The following is a 21,587-nucleotide window of genomic DNA, read 5'->3' as shown; positions in this document are numbered from 1 at the left end:
TGGCTGCTGGATACTTGGGGAGTGAGGACTGTGTATCCCTCACTCTGAGAGCATGAGAAGTACCGTGGACAGAATAGCTGCTAGCAGGGACTAGGGGAGCAAGAGGGAGTTGTTGGCTCACTGCTGGGTCTCGTAGTCTCCATGTCCTGAGAAGAGGTGAAGGTGGTTAGGGGGGCAGGGGGAACTAGCCCAAGGAACTGAAGTACCAGAGATGGAAGTTGGAGAGCTACAGCAGGAGTCTGCAGGAGCAGAATCCCTAGGTTGGAACCTGGCGTAGTGGGTGGGCCTGGATCCTATCTCCTGCACCTGCCACCAGATAAGTGGTTGGACTACTTTACCACTGAAAGGGTGATGGCATCAATAGTGACATGGGTGGAGCGCTGAGTCATGAAGAGGATTTTGAGATATTTGGACTGAGGTGGATCTTTAGGTGCAGATGATGATGGGAGAAGCACCAGCAGGAGGTTCTGCACTGGCTAGCAGAACTAATCCCTCTGAGATGGACAGCAGGAGTCACTGCTGTAGTGAGTGGACCCTGTCATATCTTTCTAATAACATCCCTATTGTTATCCTGTTACATAGTCCTAATTTCTAGTGCTCGTTCACATATTTTGCAAGGAATCATATTTCTAAATGTATTTAGATATTGCACTTCTCTATTTCGGTATGGAATAATCCCTTCCCAGAGTAAAATCCAGGGCCAAAGGAAATGAGCCATGGAGCTGTTCACTGGGCTAGAGACAATTTCAGACCACCCTATTGCACCCTCGGCCTCCTTGTTCCAAAATAATGTAGAGAAACCTGAATTAGAAGTCTACAGTCAATTTCTTTAAGGAGACTTGTCAGTCATATGCCATCCTGATGCTGATTTTTGAGCATTTTTTTTATTCATCCTTCTTGCTGAAAGAACACATAATGGATGCACCTGTCCAGCCATGCAGAGAAAATGAGGACACTGCATGCAAGTTGTCTAGCCCAAAATGTTTCCCCTACCACTCTGGTCCCCAGCATGTAATGGTAATTCTTTTCTCTTTTGAAGCAAGACTGAATTTAATTCTTTCCAATGTGTCAACAGCTGTGATTCCTTTATTGTGCACTCTTATGCCACTCATAGCTTATCAGATTTTAAATTACCATATAAATCTACATAGTTACGAAATATAAGAAACATCAGTTTAAACGTATCTTATCTCATTTTCAAAGTTAGATAAAAAAAACAATCAACACTTTAAAATGAAAGTGATACCCCTAAGCTAAAAGTTGGGAGCCTAACAAAATTATCAACACTAATCATCATTAACTATAATAATACTTGCAAAACAGAAAACACTGGTGTAATTAATTGTAACACCTACAGGGTGAGAACCACCAGGTTTTTCCCCCCAGACTACATATTGTTTGTTAATTCCACACTACTGTGATATGAAAAGGTAATCTGTATGCTAATTAAACACAAATTTTACCTTTTAAAAAGCTGAATTGGGGATGGCAAAGTATTCATTATGTATATGCTGTCATTGGGTGAGCTAGCCCTTTAAGCAGTGTGGGACTTGGCTTCACAGGTGGTGGGAATGAATACCAGCGTCATGTGATTAAGGGCAGGGTGAAATATGAGAGTAGCTTGAGGCAAGATTCCAGGTAGGAGTAAACCTACAAATGAATGTTTGCTTTAGTAAGGACCAGGAGACTAGCCAGGAAAAGGGCTAATGAGGAGCTCATTAGGAGGAAAGCCTTAAAAGAAACAGCACTAAAGAGCCTTATGCAAAGGGTGTGAAGCAGCTAAGAAGTCTGGTGGAAGGTCAGTGTCTTGAACTTTGTTAATAAACCAGCCTCTCGAGTGAGAAAAGAGTGTGAAGTCAGATGAACTGGGCAAGAAAAAGGTGGAGCAGTGCCATGCAAAGGATAATAATCAAAATCCTTGTCCTACTGCCATTGGTTTCAATGGTAAAGCATTGAGTCCTAGAAGGCTAGCTAGGGAAAAAAAGTTCAAGCACCTAGTGTGTGTCCTGGTTAAAGAGGGAAAAGAAGATCAAGTGGCCAAAGCTTGTTTTGATGATGTAATGCTAATATGTATTTCCTCCAGAGAGATTTGTTATCGTATAGTGCTCCACCGGAATCAGACTCCACTAGAATTCCTCAGCTTAATCATGCAACCTTAAACTGGATGGCTCTGGAATTATTTTGAATTTACTTTTTTCTAATTCTTACCCTAAATACATAATGCTGAGTCTACAGTTCCTTAACTACTTACATATTTTGATGAGGTGGAGCTTCTCTGCTATTAGGTACATACCGTATGGCCTTTATCAGTCTTGCAAGTGTTAGAACTCTTAGGCTGCGTCTAGACTGGCAAGTTTTTCCGCAAAAGTGGCCCCTTTTGCGGAAAAACTTGCCAGCTGTCTACACTGGCCGCTTGATTTTGTGCAAAAGCACTGACATTCTACTGTCCGAAATCAGTGCTTCTTGCGCAAATGCTTTGACATTCTCGTTCAGGCAAAAGCCCTTTTCCGGAAATGCTTTTGCGCAAAAGGGCCAGTGTAGACAGCTGAAAACTGTTTTGTGCAAAAAAGCCCCGATGGTGAAAATGGTGATCTGGGCTTTCTTGCGCAAAACCGTGTCTCGATTGGAACGGACGCTTTTCCGCAAAAAGTGCTTTTGCACAAAAGTGTCTGTGCCAATCTAGATACTCTTTTCCGCAAATGCTTTTAACGGAAAAACTTTTCCGTTAAAAGCATTTGTGGAAAATCATGCCAGTCTAGACATAGCCTTATTGACTAAGAGAATAAGAGCAGAAAGAAGTAATCATAACTTAAGTGAAATTGGAAGACTGGGCCTAATATGTATGAAATGTTATATAAATAAGCTGTAAGGAATTACAAATTAAATGTTATAGGCAGTCCCAGTTGTAATGAACGCTGACTAATGCTTCCCACTATAAGACCCTGTTTTCAGTTGCTTAAAAATCTGTGAAACTCTTAACAGTTCAGGCTGATATACTGCATAGAAGGTATCTTTTTCAGGCTGGGGGTGAGGGAGGGTTGTTTATTTTTAATTCTAGCTAAATTGTTTGGCCACTTACAAGAATGAGGTTAGGGAAAATACAAAGTTTTCTTGCTGATGTGTTTAAAAAATTACCACCATTTCTTGTAGACGTACTAGTGCTTTCATGTTTTATGGAAGGGACTTAAAACTTGGCGAAGAGGTTGCCCTCCTGTTGGCTGTGTCTTTTGCTGTTCCTGTGAAACTGCTCAAATTTGACAGTTACATTTTCTGAAGGTATATATCTGCCTAACTCTTGAGTCTCTTCCCAAACATGTGAGAACTGGTATTTTCTAAAGATTCTATCTACACTGAGCATCCATCCCAGAGCTATAGGAAGAGAGCAGCATTATCCTTACAGTTGCTGCTGTTTGAGAGTGGTGTGACTCTGTGCTTTCAATGATGTCATCAGGCAGTGTAGCAGAGTGGGGCGGGGGAAGCAGACACACTAGAACACAGACTGTTGAGAAGGGGGAAGAGAGCAGAAGAGACAGACTAAGGGTTAGAGGGTTTGTAACTATTAGAGCACGTACCCCTACAACCTGGAATTGAAGTCAGGAAAGTTCTTGGGCTCTACGTTCCTCAGCAAATATCTATGAAACCCACTGATAAAGTATTGCTCATTCTCCCAATCCTTGCTAATGCTTAGTCCACAAGAGGATACCAGCATACCAATACTAACTCTTTACTACTGTCACCTCAAGAAATAGAGGTTTCAGCTGATCCCAGAGAACCAGCCATATTACCAGGTCAACTTATACCTCAGGTCTTATCCAACAGAGCATACTGAGCCAATCCTTTAGATTTTAAAATCTAAAAGGTTATTAATAAAAGAAAGAAAAGGTGGAGTGTAAAATTAAGGGAAACAAATTACATCCACCAATTACAAAGTTCCTGGTGCAGGTTTATAGCAGAGATGGAATAATCTGCTCTTTTATAAGTCTCTGGAATACATCCTCTATTAGTATGGGTCATTAGTCCTTCCAGGCTCAGTTCATAGCAAAGATGCTCCTGAAGTGATGAGCTGGAGTAAAAATAAATATTGAGGAACCTCAGGGTCCTCTTTATACCCTGGCCCAGGTGAAGGGAATTCCAGTGTTCTTGTGTGAAAGTAAGCCCCAGATTAAGTTTGTCACATAAGAAAATCATCTGTCTATGAATGTTCAGCCCTTCGCAACCATTGTTTACATGCTGGTCTGAACATTCACAGCAAAGTTCCTCAGATATGGATTAGCAGAATTTGAGATGAACTATCACTGCTATTCACTTGATTAGCCATCCTTTCACAACAGGTGGGTAAAGTTTGTTGATAATTTCCCAGAAGCAATCATTTTGAAATACAAGTACATAGTCAATACCTAACTTCCACATACAAAAATCATACATACATACAAGCAATATAAGGAGAATCAGCAAATTATCAGCTTTCTATGAGCACCTCACATGGACCACTTTGTATAAGATTTGATGCAAACATATAAAAGTGGTTGCAACAATGTTTTGTATGTTCACATGAGAATCCAATGTCACACCATCCAAGGCTTTTTCGATGTAAGAAAAATAGGAGATGAGCCTCCATTTAACTGGTTTAGCTATGCTGCCTTCAGAGTTGTGCTGATTTGCTCTGAAAGTAGTTCTGGTCCAAAATGTGAGTGCAGAAAATGTCCATGTCTTGCATACATCAAAGCAAAGTGACACTTACAAATGTTTATACAGTGAAACATAAGGTGTCATTTAGTTGTACTGCCCTCTAGAATACCTCCCCCTCTTACCAACAGATTTTTTCCTCTCGCCAACAGATTCTTCTTATATAACCCTTCTTATATAACCCTTCTACCTGCTTTATTTTGACACACGTGTTTATAAAAATTTTATATCCAAGTTGCATCTAAATCAAATCAAAGAGATTTTCTGTGTTAACTACTGCTGCTCTAATCACCTGTAGCTTGTAAACTCCCTCTTTGACCATCTTTCATTTTTCCTGATGGTGGAACTTTACAAATTGTGTATTCTGCAAAAATAGTTTTGGCTGCCTCCATTCTTTTTCTTTTGTGTTCATGTTTATGCATGCTGTTTGAGAATGCAAACCTACTACAAAGTGAAAAGGAAGCCAGACACTTTATTATGATGCTATTTCTGCTTTCATAAAAATTTACAAAACATGAACTCAATCTGTCTTGCACAAAAAGTTCAATGCGAAGGAGGGTATAATTTATATTAAACCCCTACTAAAATCAAATGAAGCTTGTAAACTGCCAACTGGCAAACCTATCACTTCTTCTTAAAGAATTATTATTAAAATCTTTTCATATGGAAAAATGAAAGCTCCAGAGAACTACAGATTGATCATTTCTATTACAAATATGATGAAAAGCGAATGGCACAGTACTAATTGGCATAGACTAGATGGCATGAAATCCAGTTTCAAATAAGCACCTGGCTCAGTATAGGGCAAACTTTGGATATTTGGCTCCAGCTGAATAATTATGGCTGCCTTAGATGTTCGGTTTCTCTCTCTCTAATGGCCTGCTATTCTTTGTAAAGAATGTACATAAAGTCCTGTTTTCCTGAACACAATAGTAATAAAAGGGGAAACGGTTTTCTTTTTCTCAAATAATTGTTCAAAGCTGAATAATTTGGAGTCATAACTCCCACCCATGGCTGGAGGCAGCTTTTTCTCCTCATTGTTTTGATGAGGAGAAGAAGCTGCAGGATGGACCCCTTTGGTCCAGCACCCTTGGGACCTGGCTGGTCCCAAACAAGGGAATTTGCCGGACCCATCACCAGCCTCCCAGGCACCTGGCAACTCTGCATCTGGCATCAGCTAGCTCTCACTGTCTTCAGCTAGATGTGCTGCCAGCCCTGGCTGGACCCCTCAACTCTGGAACTCCCAGCTGTGCTGCCTGAGCCCCCTGCCCCAGGGCTCCTAGCCTCACCATGGGGCTCTCTGCAGTCCCAAATCCCTTGCACCTGGCTGCGCCACCAGAGAGCCCCATGCCGCCTGAGCATTGCCAGTAGCTCGTACAGAGCTGCTTCCTATAGCGATGTGCTGACAGTAGAACTCTTAAGTTCTCCCTAAGTAGCACATTGCTACAGGCAGCAGTTCTGTACAAACCAGAGGAGGTTCCCTGCACCACCTGAGCCTCCTGAGCTGTGGGACTCCCTGCACTACCTGAGACCCTCCCGTGGGACTCCTGTCTGCATGACCAGAGCTCCCCATGCTGGTGGACCCCCAGCCATGAGGCTCATTATGCCGCCAGATCCCCCTGCTGCAGGAATCCCAGCTGCATTGCAGGATTCCCCGCACCACCTGAGTCCTCTGGCGCTGTGCTCCCTGCATTACCTGAGCCCCCTGTCCATCACTGGCCTCCCTCCCCTGGGCTCTCTCATTCACAAACATTCATGGTCCTGCCAGACCACAGATGTTGCCAGACTAGAGTGTCCCAGTTTTTGGAGGTACAACCAGTACAAGGTAGCTGTGGACATTTTTGATCCCTCTCTCACTGCTATTCATTTCCTGCCCCATTCCTCAACACCATCTTTGACCAATTTCATTCTACTGCTTCCTTTGTTTGCTAGTCTGGGATCTGGAAGAAACCCTATTCAACCTAGGAGACATTACAAGTGCCTTTTTATTTCAGATTAATGTAAGACTTAGTTAAGCTTGTTTTGGAGTAAGACAACTGGAACAATGGATACCACAGCCCAAGACACAGGCCATATGAATGGGTGTCAGAAAGCTGAACTTTGTGGGCAAAGAGGTTTTCACTGGTTTGGATATTTTAGGTGAGGAGGGATGGATTTACATGCAGACAGAGAAAGCATCCGAAAGCCAAGGGCAGCTACAGAAGCATGTGTTGCATATATGACTGAGATAAAGCTGAGATGAAATGCATCTTTTGGGTAGAGTCCTGGCTCAAATATAGATCCTGGAATTTTGAGCAGAAAATTGTCTCGAGTTGTTTGAGTATTACTGTATTCAGAGAAACAGAACTTTGTGTAGTTTTTGTAAATAAACAGGCTCAGGTTAAAAGGATTAAGATTTTACTCACATTTTCTTCACTGGTGTCTGATTCCTCTGCCCTCCATGCTCACACTTGGAGCCCTAAGAGATGGGAAGCACGAGAGCTGCCTATAGAGAGGCCCCATTCATCAGCGTGCGTTGGCTATTCCTAGGATGATTTTGTTTATGTAAACTAGCTATGTAATAGCTGGCTCATAAGGTATTCCCCTCATATAGGAAAAATTCTGGTAAGAATAGCTTTGGTGTAGCTGGCTGTACACCAGTCTTCATAAGAGATTCCAGTGTGAGGAAGAGAGGTTGTCTCACTACTATGCTCTAGCTATTCCTAGCTACCAGAATAGCTCATGAGGCTATTGGCAGCTGGGCACAAACTAGCACTGTTCTCAGCAAGCCCAAATGGAGCAAGAGGGACTGGCAAAGTTGGAGTAAAAGCATTTTCAGTCGCTCCCCTCCTCACCGTTCTGTGCTATGAGCGGATGTATAGGGCCGACGGTTTCTAAATCAGCCACCTTATTATCAGAATCTGCTTTCATAAACTGCTATCAAAACACACTGTGTGAGAGACAGATTCATAACATTGTGGGTGTGTCTAGACTACAGAGTTTTGTCAACAAAAGTGGACTTTTGTCGACAAAACTATACCTGCGTCTACACTACCGCTGAGTTCTGTCGACATAACGTAGACAGAATTCAGCAGTTTTGTCGACACTGGTAAACCTCATTTTACGAGGCATAACGCCTTTTGTCGACAGAGTTCTGTCAACAGAAGGTGTTATTGCATCTAGGGTTGTGTCTAGACTACAGGGTATTGTCGACAGATACTGTCAACAAAGCTTCTGTCGACAAAACTTCTGTCGACAAAAGCCTATAGTCTAGACGTACCCTGTGTGACTAACCTATCTTACCTTATAGGTCAGTAATATATAAACAAAAGATTATGCAGAGTGAGGCATTTCACATTTTAAAACAACCACCAAAATATACATTTATTTTTTTAAATAAAGTAACTCTGTTAATAGATTTAAGTGCCCAAATGTCTTCCATTACATGGGAAATAATGGTTTAGTGAAATTCTCATATAGCTGCTTAATCAAAAGACTTTCTATCGTCAGTGTTTTTCCCCACCCATAATGTTATGACAAATAGCAATACAGGATGGAAAATATTTCCTAATGCAGTTTGGTTCTCTGGGTATGGTTAACTATGGTTCTATTATTAACATCCTGGTGAAATTATCAGATATAATACTTCTGACTATACTTATTGTAATATCTGCTTCTAAACTGTTCTTTATTAAATAAACTGTTCCAGTTATACAGAACTTGAATACTAAATACAATTTGCACCTCATTAGGTCCCATTCCAACTGTGAAAACAGATTTGTAATATATAAAACTCTGTTTACCTATATAGTATATTTCCTATATAAAAGTTCAAAGGTTTTGCTTGTGACACGTGCTCTGCGCTATTTCAGCACAAATCCAACTTCTTACAAAAAAAACACACCCCAACCACTGTGTTTAACATGCAAAAAATATTTTCCTCTGATTCATGCCCAATTACGTGCACAATGTTTATCAATGGGTTTAACTTTAAGCACGTCAGTAATCCATTGACTTCAAGCAGAAGTGCAATACTTAGAGCACCAGTGATGGAAGTAGTGTCCTGTTGAGTCCAACCAATATTGTGTATGTGTGTCTGCATGTAAGAGAAAACAAGTGAAATATCCTATGCCATGTCTCTGAAGAAAGCAACCAGGCTTCTTTGCCATAACATCTGTTCCTAGAGATACTGATGTGAAGCCTCATTCTTTTACTGAGTCAGGTTTGTCTTCTTACTTTATAGACAGAATTGCCCAGCTTTGGACTGAAATATGCACTATCATGAAAACAGAACAATGTTGTGAGGACAATTGCAGTGTTTTCCCTACAGGAGAAAGGAAGGATTGTAGTAGTTCTTAAAAAAAAAATGTGAGAGGCCAGGCTTACACAATTTTTTTCTGCTAACAATCTTAAGTATTGACCTTTTTGGAGATGATCATTAAGAAAAGTGTAGTAAGGTAGTTACAGCAATTTCTTGATTCTGTAGAATTTCCTTAAAAGATTATAGTCCTGAGTAAGGTGCCATTTAGAGATATAGCCTCACTTCTATTCACCATGTACATGAGACTGATAAGAAATTTAATGTGGAGACATGGGTTGCAAATGCATTCAGCATGCTCATGACATTCATGTCTGTCTCCATTTTGCTGGACACAGGCAAAGCATTAGAATGAATCGTTCAGAGCCTAAATGAACTTGGGGCCTGTATAAGAGCTAGCCATCAGAGGCTATGTCTAGACTGCAAGCCTCTTTCGAAAGAGGCTCTTTCGAAAGAGAGCGTCTAGACTGCACGGAGAAATTTCGAAAAAGCGGCTTGCTTTTTCGAAAGAAAGCATCCAGTGAGTCTGGATGCTCTCTTTCGAAGAAGCCCTATTTACACTGAAGAACGCCTTCTTTCGAAAGAGGAACTTTCGAAAGAAGGCGTTCTTCCTCATAAATTGAGGTTTACCGCCATCGAAAGTAAAACTGCGTTCTTTCAAATTAATTTCGAAAGAACGCGGCTTGAGTCTGGACGCAGGGGAAGTTTTTTCGGGAAAAGATTACTTTTCCCAAAAAAACCCCTGAGTCTGGACACAGCCAGAGAGAAGATTGAAAACATTAGTGGTGAACTGAGGAAGCAGCCAGGAAACTGAAGTGTTCCTCACTGAAAAGAGCAACTGCCATTTGGACAACAAGGCTGTGTCTACATTGGCATCCCTTTCCGGAAAAGGGGTGCTAATGAGACACATCGCAATTGCAAATCCGCGGGGGATTTAAATATCCCCCACGGCATTTGCATTTACATGCCGGAAAAAAGCGGCAGCCATGTAAATGCAAATGCCGTGCGGGATATTTAAATCCCCTGCGGATTTGCAATTGCGATGTGTCTCATTAGCATCCCTTTTCCGGAAAGGGATGCCAATGTAGACACAGCCCAAGTGTGCAATTTAGGATTGGCATTAGAAGCTAGGCTTGTTCCTGAATGCCCAGATGGCATTGTAGCCAAAACCTCTTTTCCATATATGCCTGGCAAGACCTGTGACCTTTTCTCTCCAGTGTGACTTTGCCACAATTCTCCTTGTCTTTGTCACCCATGTTTAGTTTAATATGCACTGTCAGACTACATCTTAAAACACATTCAGAAGCTGAATCTGAGATCAGTTTCTCTTGTCTAACATAATATTGCTAAGCCTGAGTCTAGAGAAGACAAGTATTTGGGACTGTGTGTGTCACTCAGCTATTTTTATTTTAAGGTTTAAGCTAAACGTTTAACTCTGATTCAATACACATTTGTATTTCCCTTTTGTTTTAAAAGTAGCTGGAAAAAAATCTCACTGTACCTTTGACATGATAAACAATATGACTTTTTCAGGAACCAGCATAGCAATGAAAATAAATAAGGGATTTTTAATCCAAGGACAGATATTACCAGGACTTATGTTACTGCAAATGGCATTTTCAAATAATAAAAAAGATAGTATTATCAAAATTACTTACTAAAGACCTTGTGAAAAAGTAAGTACTGCACATAGTTACTGCCAATGAAATCTCATTATCTTGGTTCCATCTTTTTAAAATGCTCATGCTCTTGATTATATTATTAACCTACTAAAGTTCATGTCTTTTGAAATAAATCTTTGAATGCTGACCAAAGCACTTTGAATGCTGGCCAAAACAAAGTGCCCTTTTAAAACTAGTAAGGCTAGTTAGCACATCAAGATCAGTTCCCAGATGATTAGTAAAACCAGCAATAAATTCCAACCAGGAGCATGCACACAAAGGACAGCTGAGCAAATTGAAGGGGTGGGAGGAGGGTGAGAAAAGTAGAATGTTAAATTGTAACATGGAAATAAGTGTTACAATCCTTTTGCCTAAACTGGCTACTGACATTGTGGCACATTACAAATGGAAACACTTGCTTACAATTTTAAAAATAAGAAAAAGGAATAAAAGTTTGTGTGATGCCCTCTTCTTTGATATATATTTTTCTATCAATTACCCCAAACCAACGACTGACTGACATTCTTACTTTTACATAATATGCTGGCCTGATACAAGTATGAATAATTGAGACAGGATGTCACACATAACCCAATCTGATAGTGTGCGACTGGTTTTAGTGCTCATATTCAGTAATTACCTTTTGGCACAGCCCTGAACAAGATATGGGGCAAAAGTAGTGCCATGTTTGAAGTAGTTCCAGGATGGTCCTCTGAGTCAAAATTCCTCCTTACTCTCTGAGGATAAAAATTTACAGCTACCCTATGTAAAAAGTAAAATCCTACCATTACAAACCCAACCCTGGGCTATTCCAGGGAGTAAGAGGTAAAACCAGAGCACTACCATTTCCTCATTAGTGCCCTGTCCTCACCAGCTGTAGGTAGGGAGTTTAACAAGGCAAGTAGCCCCTGCTGACTTCTACATGCCTGCATACCAAGTCCAAATAGCTGAGAGGCACAGGGGAGTTCTTACTCTAAAGCAGTGGTTTCCAACCTTTTTACACCCAAGATCACTTTTTTAATGACAGACCAAGCCAAGATCTACTGCCCCGCCCCTTCCTTGAAGCCACGCCCTCTCAATTCTCCTCCTCTCCATCACTTGCTATCCCCAATCCTTATACTGCTGCTTAAAAAAAAATTCTTCTGTAGGAAGAGGTTTTTCCAACATTTGGCCTGTCTAGACTAGACCAAATGTCAGAAAAAAAACCCTTCTTTTGGAAGCCCCCTTATTCCTTGTGGAAAGAGGAATATAGGGGTGACCAAAAGAGCCTGTTTGCTCTTCCGCTAAAAAAGCGGAAGAACAAATGCAACCCTGGATGCAGAAGAGTTTTTGTGGGATATCTCCAGAATCCTAAAAAACTCCTGCAGTCTAGCCGGACCCTCACTGAGTTGAGACATGATGTGTAGTCTCTGGGGTGGGAATGAGGGATTTGGGCATGGGAAGGGGTGAGCAGTGCAAGCGGCCGAGGGAGCAGCTGGTAATCTGAGAGTGGGAGGAGAAAGTAAACACGCAGCAGCCTCAGAGTCTGTCCCTAGTACTGTACCTCCTCAGTCTTCAAGTCAGCCACGAGCTGAGGGAGAAGTACTGTTGCTTCCTCTCCCCACCACTAGCCCTGCAGTTCGGGTTAAAAGTTGTGCATGAGAGGAAGAATTTTCCAACCTTGTCATCTCTGTAATTAAACCTCTGCCACCAGCGAGAATATGTCTACATCACTGTGTTGGCATTCATTATTAATGATACGCATATTACAAGAAGCAGCAGCAAAATGTTATGAGTAATATTCTGGTTCTGTTATAATTAATGGGAGGGATTTTTTTTCCTATTTACTTCTCCAAGGCCAGATTTTTACCCTACGGCTGCGTCTAGACTGGCATGATTTTGCGGAAATACTTTTAACGGAAAAGTTTTTCCGTTAAAAGTATTTCCGCAAAAGAGCGTCTAGATTGGCAAGGATGCTTTTGCGCAGAAAGTGCTTTTGCGCAAAAGCATCCGTGCCAATCTAGAAGTGCTTTTGCGCAAGAAAGCTCCGAGGACCATTTTAGCCATTGGGCTTTCTTGTGCAAAAAATTAAGGTGCCTGTCTACACTGGCCCTCTTGCACAAGTATTCTTGCACAAGAGGGCTTATCCCTGAGCGGGAGCGTGAAAGTATTTGCACAAGAAGCACTGATTTTGTACATTACAAAGTCAGTGTTCTTGCGCAAATTCAAGCAGCCACTTTTGCGCAAAATCTTGCCAGTGTAGACACACCCTAGATGTTTTAACAAGTGGTAGGAAGCACAACTATAATGATTTTGAGCTCTGGGAAAGGGCAGAGTCCAGAAGAAAAACCAGCATGTGTAAGGAAGGAAAGAGGTATCTAGAAAGGGTGCAATATGCTTGGGAAAGAAAGGCTATAAATCATGAAAGATAGGTACAGTACAGGCAAAAAGCAAGGATGGTAGGGCAAGTCACTATCTGTGGAAGGCCAAAGTGTAAGAGAAGGAGTTGCATCTGGTAAAGGACAGAGGACTGGACCAACGGAAGCTTATTTGAAGGAACCTGTCCATGGCTATAACTAAGAGCAGTGTCTGATAGATAAAATGTTGTCCCAGAGACAATGTCTAATGTGCTGAATGCCAACACGTACAAAGAAGTATTGTGGAGATCAGGTCTGCATGAAGCACTCCCTTCTAGTGAACAGCTGTATCATCAATTTCAGGATTTCTATGCAAAATGATATTGCACACATGAAAAAATTAGTCAGATTTCTGTCCAGCCAAGATTCAACCCCCTGGTATACTGTGGGGACTAAGGCTATGTCTAGATTGCAGAGCTTTCCAGGGATACTGCAGGTATCCCTGAAAAGCTCTACCACATCCAAGTAATGCGTCTACTTTTTCAGAACAGTTTCCAAAAAAGTGGACGGGTTCTTTCGGCATCCCTGTGTTCCTCTCGCTGAGGAGTTTTTTCCAAAATTTAGGCCCGTGTAGATGGGCCAAATTTCAGAAAAGCCTCTTTAAAAAAAAAAAAAAAGCGAAAAAAGATATGCAAATTGCCAGGGTTGACAAGGGCATTTTCTTCTACATCCATCTGAAAAAAAATCTGACAAAATAAGCTGCATAGATTGAGAACACAGGACAGGTGGTCACCCATTTGCACCCAACGGTTTGCAAAAATTTAACCTAATCCTTTCATAGAATCAAAGACCTGGAAGAGACCTCAGGAGGTCATCAAGTCCAGCCCCCTTCCCAAGGCAGGACCAATCCCAACTAAATCAACCCAGCCAGGGATGGCTTTGTCAAGCCGAGACTTAAAAACCTCTAAGGATGAAGATTCTACCTCCCTCCCCCCCAGGTAGCCCCTTCCAGTGCTCTGCCACCCTCCTAGTGAAGTAGGTTTTCCTAATATCCAACCTAGACCTCTCCCACATCTCTTTCCATTCACAAAAACAAACAGCATCACCTGGAAAATGGTAGATTATGCATTTTGAGAACACAATACTCAGTAAAAAGCCTAGGACCTGGATAAGCGAACATTTACAATTGTGGTCTTTTTGTTTATGAGTGTCCTGGAAAACTTAGGACACTCTAAACATATGCATGCACATACACATACCTCCTTTCAGTATGCCTCCAGATCTTAGATCCCAGCATGTTTACAAAATAGCAGAGAGCTAGGAATAGCTTAGTATGATGAAAAAGTAAACAGTGGAAAGAATGCCTTCACAAGCACTCCCAGATTATCCACTGTAGGTTCCTCCCTATGTGCTTTACAGATACTGGGCTGAAAGCAATTATGTTATACTCTGATTATTAGCATGCATGAGAGAGAATATTAGCACACAGAAAGGGCCACTCACTTCTGAGGGAAGAGTGTGAAACTAGAATTAAATCTTCTCACTATTAGCTCCTAATATGTCATCAGTCAGTGAGAAGACAGAGGGAAAAATAACATTTGTTTTCTCACTAATTTAATGAGAGCAAAATAGACAAGAGAAAAGGGCTGGTTAATTTACTAATCAGTTTCAGCTTCAATATGTGCATCAAGATAGGCTGAGAAAGGCAGTATAATAAATCTAGACCTCCTGTGTTGGTTGGGAGATGACATTGCTATCCTAAGAGTTCTAGAGGCATAATCCCATAATTCAGTGGTTCCACTTCAGTGGGTATCCCACATCTCTTTCCACTGAGCTCATTTACAATCTCAAGCAGTTTCTTGCTGTCAGTTCCTATTTGCATCTCCTGCTCTCCCTGTTTTGTTTTTTTTTCTTTCACAGAGATCTTCCCTGTCACATTTCATCTCACTTCTGACTTGGTGTCATCTTTCCTTGAGCTGTTTCAACTTACTTTTTCTACTGTCACCCACAGTTTCCATCATCTGGAGGTTAATGAAGCAAGCCTGCTCTAGCAACAGCACAGTACTCAGTTTAAAGCTTTTGTCCTGTTTACTTTTCCTTAAACAAAGCAGAATTTATTGCTGTTTCTTATGCAAATAAGTTTGAGGTAGATTAGACAATTGCCTCCTTTTTCCTTCCTGGTTCAGTTGAAGCAATTGAAGGAAGCTTATCAGCTTTTATCATTTGACACAGAGACCATGGGCCACACTCAAATGTCCACAGGCCTGTAAATCAGAAACAATCCATTGAAGTGATTTACACCAACCAAGGATCTGACCCACTGAGGTTCGGAGTTAAACACTTTTCTCTTTACCAATTTCATGTGTTCTTAAGGCAAAATAAGGAGACGGTCAGATTTTTGTGTCCACTATACTCTTATCTACAATCTGTTCTTGCTTAGTGACTTTACCCTAGAGACCTTTCCCATTCAGTGACTTTAATCTGAGTATCTCTGTGTTATCATTTGGCACCATCTCTTATCCAAACAAGTAATAAATTGCCAGTTGATTTTGACCCTGTAACTCAAACAGATGTCTGCCATTGTCTTCTTCCCTGACTCCCTGCTGGTTTAACACTGCTCCTATGTAGCAAATTTCATTCCCATCTCAGCATTAGTCATGTGTAATCTCATAGCCATGAAACTCTCTTGTTGTTGGGTCAATGACCCAGCCATCTAATTCTCCTTAGCAATCCCGTCACTCTCTGTTTCTGTGAGTATATGCTTTCAACAAGGATATCCTTCTATCAGTATTTTGCTAGTGTCATTCCACCACATCTGCTTTCACAAATTTTCACATTAACTCATACCACTCCAGTTGTCAGCACCTTTGCTTCCCTGTTGATTTTGTGTTCTCACATCCTAGCAGCCTACATTCGCATTATCACACAGTGCAGTATGATAATATTGACAGGACAAGATTGGGCTGCTTGGCTGAGCCTTGGTCAGGGCAAGCAGGTGCTTTACAGCCCCAGATCCTTACAGTGCTCTTCACTGGGTGGAACCCCATCTGGAGGAAGCACTGGTTTCCACAGGGTGCCCACTAGCAACCCGCTCTTGCACCTAAGGATCATGGGTGCTTAGGGATGTATTAGTCTTATCCCTCTTCCACTGGAATGGGATCTTCATTCTGCATCAGGCAGGAGTAGTATAGGAATCACCAGAGCAGCTTCACAAACCTGAAGGGCTTCCTTAGATGAGAGGAATTCTCAAGGGGACAGTTGAGCTGGTTCCGTGATTTTTTATACTACGGATTTGGCAAGTTTATAAATTTACATACAGCATTTATATGCATTGCTCATGTATGTTGATAGTTATTTTTCTCTTTATATTGCTTTTCTTTTTCTTTTTTTTAATGCAGGATCCAGCTTTAAGCTTGCTAATAAATATTGAAATAGGAATTTAAAACAAAAACAAATGCACACTAGATCTCTTCTATGGGAGAAATTCATTCTTGTGCAGCTAGAGAGTTGTTAATCTTATAACTTGCCTTTTTTAATGTGAGAAATGTCTTGTACTGAGATATTTACAGACATGCATATTGACAGAATCCGAGAAAAAGAGGGAATATGTTACAGAACAGTATATGTTAACAGTGAGAAACAAGATTAATATTCACAAGTATCCAATGCAAATATTTTAAACCAACAAGAAAAACAAAAATGTTTAAACCAAATCTTTTTAGATTGAAAGTACATGCCTATGACTGAGCATCATTAAGTGCTAAAATAATTGATATATCAGAAGTTTAGTAATGAGGTACAAAGATTTTCATCTACTAGTTCAAATTTGTCCTAGTTGTTTTCTGACAGTGGTTGTCTGATGCTTGTTAATTGCTGCACAAAATGAGTTGATATCAATGTAATTTTTGTCCACGCTCTGAAAAACCATCAGAAATTGCACTGTCACTCTGTTGGTATCTCAGCATTAAGGATGATGGTAGCTGAAGAAACTGAACTGGGAGGCCAGTGTGCTCTAGTATTTTAGTGAGCTTTCAAGAAATGCATTGATGGGCAATATCTTTTCTACCAGCATCAGTTCCAAAGATCTAACATGATGAGAAATCATCACCAGTTTGGGGAGGTTCATCGATTTCTTTTTGAGAGTCTGTAGTTTTCTGAACCTTCAAGATGTGATACTATTTTATTTATCATCTGTTCCAAGTTCCCCTCTTTTTGTTCCTTTAAAATCCTGTAACCAAACCTTTAGAATTAACAAGTAGAGGCCAAATTAAGGTAACATTTAAAATTTCCATTTTTATAATTCAGCTCCTATCCCTGACCTTCCTCCAAACTCTTTCTTTTAAATTAGTTACATAGTTGTCTGAGAGATGCAGAACTTCTCCCTCATGAATGTAGGAATAATGCCAGTAGGGAAACAAGTAGGAGAGAATTACCATATCTTGATTGTTTGGGACTTTAGGAAGTACCTCGAAGCTTTGGGGTTTTGTTTGTTTAATTATGTATTTGTAATAGTAGTCGGTTTGCAAATTCTGTGATCTTTACCCTCACTATTGTAAACATATGTGTTTTTATGTAGCCAATCATAGTATGCCATGGGGCAATGTCTCTTCTGGGTCCTTTTGAATATTATTGATTAGAAAAACTGGATGGTGAAGAGTCAGGATATCGGGCATGCTGTCAGTTGAAATGACAAGTAAAGGGGAAGAGCAAAACTTTATCTTTTGGGCATGCTAGTTTTCAGTACTCCATCAAATGTACAGCATCCTGGATGCAATAGCACTGTATGAGGGGTGAAAACATTCTTGTAAACAATCAGAAATATTGATTGTTATTTTTATCTCTTGCAGCAGAAATTCAGTGCTAACTACAGGAGTGAGGAGACCTGTTCCTACCATCTCTGTATGTCATGGAACAGCATGTGTGGTTGGAGTATGTGAGAGTTTCGGGGCTATGCAGGAGAAAAGGACATAAAAATACAGTCTAAGTAAATATCAACTCATCGTGCATGCAGGGGTAAGAAAGAAAGTTTATATTTGTTACCATATGTATTGGTTGTTTATTAATGATATTGATTACTTAAGAATCCCAATTGACAAATTAGCATTCTGAGCTTTTAATCCCAAATTCAGGCCAAGGGTTGTTAGAATTACTTTTAAGGTAGGAAACTTGACATGTATGTTTGTACCACTCATACTTTTGAAAACTCTTTTGAATTTTCAATAGGTTTTCCTATTGGTTATTAGTGAAATGACAAATACGTTAGCCCAGCAAAGAAGGCAAAATAATATAAATTGAGCTTCTGAGCATCTCCACTTCCTCCAAGTCATCTGTGGTGGTCATCCTAGCATTTCCCAAGGCATGCAATCCAGAAGACAGTTTTTATAATGTTACTTTAATGCCATTATGCTTGACACATGCAGTGTGATTTTCAGCTCCTTTTCTGTATCTGAACTTCTATATCCATGAAAGCTTAGCTAATAGATCTAAGGTGCCATTAGACTCCTTGTTGTGTTTCCACTCCCTAGTCATGGTGGGGTCATCTTCTGAGGATAAATTTTGTGTAAGGTCTAACACTTGTCTTTCACTATCAGAAGTTGCTTTAATAAAAAATAATAAAAAATATTATCTTGTCCATCTTGTGTGTCTAATATCCTGGACCAATAGGATTACAACAACAATGCACATAATTAGTTACCATGGCATTTTTGTGATGTGACATCTGCTGATGTTTCTAAATGGGTATTCATTATTATCTTGTGGTTATCTGTCAGCCATTTAGCCATTACAGCATTTTATTTTGTTATCTCTTATGATCTGGGGTTTAGCTTCATATGCTAAGGGTTTTTTTTAAAGCCTTGATTAATTTAGCTAAGCTATTGTGTTAGAGACTTGATTAGTTTAGCCAGGCTATTGTGTTAGGGCATGTCTATACTGGGGAGTTATAACTCCCTTTATTTTGAAATAACAAGGCAAGCATCCACACAGCAAGCCTATTATTTCTAAATAATGTACTTGTTAGTTCGAAATAACTTCTGCTTGCCATGAGGAATAACACTTATTTCAAAATTGTTGTTTTGAAATAGCGTTAGTTCTGGATGACCAAGTGAGGATGAAAATTAAAGAACTGCAGCAGTCCTACATGAAAGCCAGGGAGGAAAGTTCCTGCTCTGGGGCAGCCCCACAGACCTGCCACTGCTATGAGCAGCTGGATGCCATCCTAGGAGGGCTGGCCAGTCACCTCCACCCTGACTCCATCGTCAACTCCAGCCAGGGCACACCTGTAGTCAGCCTCCACAAGGGCAGGGTTGTGGAGAAGAGGGAGGAGGAGGGAGGAAGCCAGCCTGGACACCATGCCCACCACCATGTCATCATCCGCCTGGATCTGGTCTCCCTCTCCCAAAATGTCTCCCAAGACATGGACAAACCCAGAGAAGGCAGTTCAGGTGAGTTCTATCATTTTCATGCTCCTCGCTAAGTCTTCTTGGCCTGGGGATTGCACAACAGCCTGTGAACATGGGTGCACATGGAGCACCAGTTCAGAGCAGACAGCTCCATGACAATCTCACACAGAAACCCCTCAATCCTTCTTACAAAGTTCCTAGAGAGGCTTGCCTTTCTCCAGCCTCCATGGAGGGACACCTTCCCATGACAAGCCACCACTAAGGAGGATGAGGTCAAGGAAAAACACAGCAGTGCCACACATGGCACTAGCTCATGCCCACACTCAGGCAGCATCCGCTCCCAGTTAAGCATGGCAATGCAGAGGACACTGATCCCTTCCATGGGAATCTGCTAGAAGGAAGAGGAGAAGACCCCAGTATGCTCACACGCACCTCCTCCAACACCCTCCCTCTCCTCCAGCAAGCAGGGATAGAAGTTTTTTGTGGGACACAGCCACTGGAGGACCCAGCATGTCGGAACACAGAAGAAAGCTGAGCTGCCCCTTCCTCCCCTCCTGCCCACAGGTTTCTGGCCTGGCTGGCACTTTCCCATGCTTATCCCCAGGACATGGGGGTAGTGAGGCTCCCTAGGGATGTCCGTGCCCTGGCAGGAAAGTGCCTGCTGTCTAGGCAACTGATGACCATGCTCAAAGCACATCACCATCATCTGAATCTTTGGTGTCAGCCCATAGATTAGGGCTAGGTTTCATGCACAGTATCTCCTGAGATCACTTTTATTCATACCTGGGCCAGGTGTGATCAAGGGGAGTGCACCACCACCACCTGTGTCTCTCTTCCCAACCCCATGAAACCTATAGTTGGAAGTGTCCCTAGCACGGAAGCACCTTGACTTTCTCTATTCCCTCAGCCAAAACTTTGACGAGGATCATCAGAAGCACCCCGCTTATCACAAGCTGAGGAGGATAATGTGGGAGCACTAGCACAGGCCACATGGTCATCCTTAAAATCAGTCATGGAGCCCCTGGTCAGGATTATGGAGCAGTCCACCAGCCACCTCACTGATTCCGTCCCCCCAACTCCCTTCCCAACTCCCAGCATCTGCCCCCACAACTCTCAGCACCTGCCCCTGCACCGGCACCCACCCCCTGGCTTTTCCTCTTATCCCTCCAGGGGCTGCTGGGGCCTGTGAACACATGTCGGTGGGACATCCCAGGCAGCCAAAGCTTCACGAAGTACCCAAGGCAGGTACCATGTCTCAGCCCCATCCTTGAGTTCCTCTCCCCTCTCCTCCCCTTTCCTCCTACTAGGTTATTTCCCCAATCTCTCCACTGTTGTATATTCCCCAAATAAAAATATCAGAGTTGTTATTCCAGTCAACAAAGGCTTTATTGTTCAGTCTCCATGGGAGTGGGAAACCAGGGCAGGGGAGTGGAGGGGAGGAAGAGGAAAGGCACACTGAGGCACTTGTTCAGAGGCCCAGGAGAGAGTCTCACAAGTGGCCTTGGCTGAAACTCCCTCAAGACCTCCCAGATGAGCCCAGCCCCCTGATGGGCTCACCAAAGGGCAGCGGTGCCTGGCTGCTCAGAAGCCCTGGCTAGCTGCACTGACTCTGTCTCTATCCTGTCAGGAATGTATCCCCCTTATTTTCACAAAGGTTGTGGAGATCACAGCAGATGCCACCACCTGGGGATGTTCTGGTCGCCGAGGTCCAGATGGGCAAGGAGACATGCAGAACCTCCCCTTGAGGAAGCCAAAAAGGCACCCTTCATACCATGAGGCACCTGCTGAGTCTGGTGTTGAAGGTCTCTTTTGTGAGGTCAGAGCTACCCATGTAGTACTTCATAAGCCAGGGGAGCAAGGGGTAGGCTGAGTCGCACAGGATGCATGTGGGCATGTCAACATCCCCAACCCTGATTGTGAGGGTGGGGAATAAAGTGCTGGTGTACATCCTGTGGAACAGACTCATGTTCCGGAAGATGTGAGTATCATGTGCCTTCCCCAACCACCTGACATAAATGTCTGTGAACCGGCCCTTGTAGTCCATGAGGGCCTGCAGAATGATGGAAAAGTACCCCTTCCTATTTATATATTTGGAGTCATGGTGGTTGTGGGCCAAGATGGGGATGTGGATGCCATCAATGCCTCCCCCTCCCCCCCCCCCCCCCCCCACACACAGTTGGGGAAGTCCATTGCAGCAAACAATGAC

At 42.1% G+C, this 21,587-nt stretch overlaps 1 long non-coding RNA gene across 2 annotated transcripts; it reads left to right on the top strand.

Moving 5' to 3' along the window:
• Positions 1 to 1,677: 1,677 nt before the first annotated feature.
• On the top strand, positions 1,678 to 19,417 carry LOC142826913 (uncharacterized). 2 transcript variants are annotated; one of them, XR_012901173.1, is made up of 3 exons: positions 1,678 to 1,798; positions 17,828 to 17,993; positions 19,064 to 19,417. It is a non-coding gene; the product is annotated as an uncharacterized LOC142826913 (long non-coding RNA). The 2 variants fall into 2 exon arrangements; XR_012901177.1 differs by lacking the exon at positions 19,064 to 19,417 and adding an exon at positions 18,204 to 18,533.
• The last annotated feature ends 2,170 nt before the right edge of the window (positions 19,418 to 21,587 follow it).

Source organism: Pelodiscus sinensis, chromosome 1 (assembly GCF_049634645.1).
Source record: "Pelodiscus sinensis isolate JC-2024 chromosome 1, ASM4963464v1, whole genome shotgun sequence".
Taxonomy (NCBI): domain Eukaryota; kingdom Metazoa; phylum Chordata; order Testudines; family Trionychidae; genus Pelodiscus; species Pelodiscus sinensis.
This window is presented reverse-complemented; position numbering and strand designations above follow the sequence as displayed.